The sequence below is a fragment of the Corapipo altera genome, unplaced genomic scaffold (assembly GCF_003945725.1).
Source record: "Corapipo altera isolate COAL_440 unplaced genomic scaffold, ASM394572v1 59134, whole genome shotgun sequence".
NCBI lineage: Eukaryota > Metazoa > Chordata > Aves > Passeriformes > Pipridae > Corapipo > Corapipo altera.
In genome coordinates this window covers 1-2,804 of record NW_020888541.1, presented here as the reverse complement: position 1 = coordinate 2,804, position 2,804 = coordinate 1, and the positions used below count along the sequence as shown (strand labels likewise).

The following is a 2,804-nucleotide window of genomic DNA, read 5'->3' as shown; positions in this document are numbered from 1 at the left end:
TCCCACATTCCCATGGGAATTCTGTCTCCCTCACCTTTGTGCTCCAGCGCCTCCCGCCCGTATCCGACGTATTTCTGGAGCCATTCTGGACAGATGTTCCCCAGGTAATTTGTCCACCTCTCCACCTTGATCCCATCGGATTCCCATTTCCTCTTGGTGATCTGGGCAGCTCCATCGGCCGCCACAAAGCTCCCGGATCCCAGCTCGAAGGACATGAAATCCCGCCCGTCGTAGCCTTGCCAGTAGGATCCACGGATGCTCCCGTCGGACAGGAGTTCACAGCCAGCAACCCGCTGCCACGTGTGGAGACCTGGGGGGTGGGATTGGATCCATGGAGACCCCTCGAATTGCGTCCAAGCCCATGGAGCCCCATTCCAGCCCTATGGAGCCTCAGAGTCTGATGGAGACAAACAGAGCCTCATCCCAGCCCCTCGGAGCGCCTTGGATCCACATCCCAGCCCCACAGATCCCATTCCAGCCCCACACATCCCCTCATTCTCCAGCTCCCCCCACTCACCCCCACTCCAGTTGTACCGATCCTGCCCTACACCCAGGTTGTGGGCAGCAACGAGCTGGTTCCCCTTGTCGATCTGGGTCTCTCTATCCCAATATCCCGGCTCAGCTCCGGCCGCCATCCACGGTGTCTGTGGCTCCACCCGGCCCCGCTCGCTGTTGTAGCCGCGTGATGGGGATCCCGTCCACATATCCCAACACCATGAATTGAGGGATTCCCGGGCTGGGCTCTGTCACCGCCACCTCCAGGTAACGCAGGGAGTGGAGAACTGGGGGGACATGGACATTTGGGGGGTCTGGGGACATCCACGGGTCAAGGTAAGGGGGAACTGGGAGAGCTGGGAGAGCCGGGAAGGGGGTTTGGGGATCCCAGGGCCAAGGAAAGGAGGGTGTAGGGACTGGAAGAGGTGGGATGGAGCATCCAGGGGTCCCTGCACCCAGGAAAGGGGGGCCTGGGTGCCTCAGTGTTGTGAAAAGAGGGGTCATGGGGTGAGGAGACCCAGAATGGCCTGGAAAGGGGGTGCAGGGGGGTGTTGGTGCAGGATAAGGGGTTCCAGGGGGGGTCCCAGTGCCCAGGAATTGCGGTCGAGGGCGTTCCCGGTGCCTGGGACCCCCCTGCAGGAAGCACAGGGAGGGGAGAACTGGGGGGGTCACAGAGATTGGAGGGTTTGGGGGGTCCAAGGGTCAGGGGAGCGGAACTGGGAGAGCTGGGAAGGGTCCAAGGTTCAAGGAAAGTGGGGCTGGGAGTGGGAGAGGAGGGATAGGGGATCCAGGGGGTCCCTGTGCCCAGGAAAGGGGGGTCCAGTGGTCCCCGCTGTTGAGGAAAGTGGGGGCTGGGGGCTGGGAAAGGCAGGAATGGGGGTCCAGGGAGTTCCAGGGTCAAGGAAAAGGGAGGATCAGGGGGCTGGGAGAGCACGATTGGCAGGAAAAGGGGCACAGGGGGGTATTTGTTGAGGATAAGGGGGTTCAGGGGGTCCTGGTGCAGGACGAAGGGATTCAGGGGGGTCCCAGTGTCCAGGAATGGGTGTCCAGGGGGGTCTCTGTGTCCAAGAATGGGGGTTCAGGGGGTCCTAGTGCCAGATAAGGGGGTTCAGGGGGGTCCCAGCGCTGCGGGAGGAGGTGCAGAGGAGTCCAAGAGCCCAGGAATGCAGGTGGGGAGGATTCCCGTACCAGGGAATAGAGGTTCAGGGGGGTCTCGGTGCCGGATAAGGAGGTTTAAGGGGGTCCCGGTGCGGAGGGAGAGGGTGCAGGGGGGTCCCGGTGCCCGGCAATGGAGGTTCAGGGAAGTGCCGGTGCCCGGCAATAAAGGCTGAGGAGTTGCCCGTTCCGGGGGTCCCACTCACCCTTCGGCTGCCCCATGGAGACCCCCAGGAGCGCCAGGAGCGCCCCCAGCCCCAGCGCTGGAGCCATCGCGCTGCTCCGCTGGCCCCGCTGGGCGCAGTTCGGGAGACGCGAAAGCGAAAGTGGCCGAGGGAGCGCGGGGGGCGGGCCCGGGGGAATTGCCGGGAATGCCCCGGGATCCCCTTCGGGACCCCTCCCGGCACCGCCCCGGGTCCCCCCGCCACCCCCGGGCCCCCTGGACGGGCCCGAGCGGCGGGACCCCCGGGCCGGGCCGAGCTGAACTCGCGGGCCCTGCGCTTAAACTCGGCCTTAAAGGCGCCGCTTTGGGGCCAAAGCGGGGGAAGCGCCGCGATCAGCGGATGCCGCGGGGGCGGGGGGCGATCTCCCTGGGCCAGTGCCCGCCCTGGGCAGCCCCCACTGCCCCCCGCAGGGGTCCCGGGCTCAAGGCAAAGGGGGGCTCCCAAAGCCCCTCCCGGGGGGAGCGGGAGCTGGGGCAGGAGCTCCGTGGGGAGAGAAAAGGGGGGGACAGCGGGATGGGGGTCCCGGGGGGGCACACACGCTCCGGGGGGGACACACGACCCCCGGGGACCCCCCTCAGCTCCTCCCGCGGGCGGAGGCCGAGCCCCAGCCCAGGGAGACGAAGCCAAAGACGGAGCCGGGACCCCCGTCAGCATCTTGGGGGGGCGGGAGGGCAGGACCCGGGAAACGGCGGCGGCTGCTGGGAAGGGACTGGGATAGACTGGGAAGGACTGGGATGGACTGGGACGGACTGGGACGGACTGGGACAGACTGGGACGGACTGGGACAGACTGGGACGGACTGGGATGGACTGGGATGGACTGGGATGGACTGGGGTTGACTGGAATGGACTGGGACAGACTGGGACAGACTGGGATAGACTGGGACGGACTGGGATGGACTGGGACAGACTGTCACCAGCCCGGGCACAT

The 2,804-nt window shown here is 66.1% G+C and overlaps 1 pseudogene; it reads right to left on the bottom strand.

Moving 5' to 3' along the window:
• Nucleotides 1-6: 6 nt before the first annotated feature.
• Nucleotides 7-2,099, bottom strand: LOC113941995 (annotated as a pseudogene).
• Between the last annotated feature and the right edge of the window lie 705 nt (nucleotides 2,100-2,804).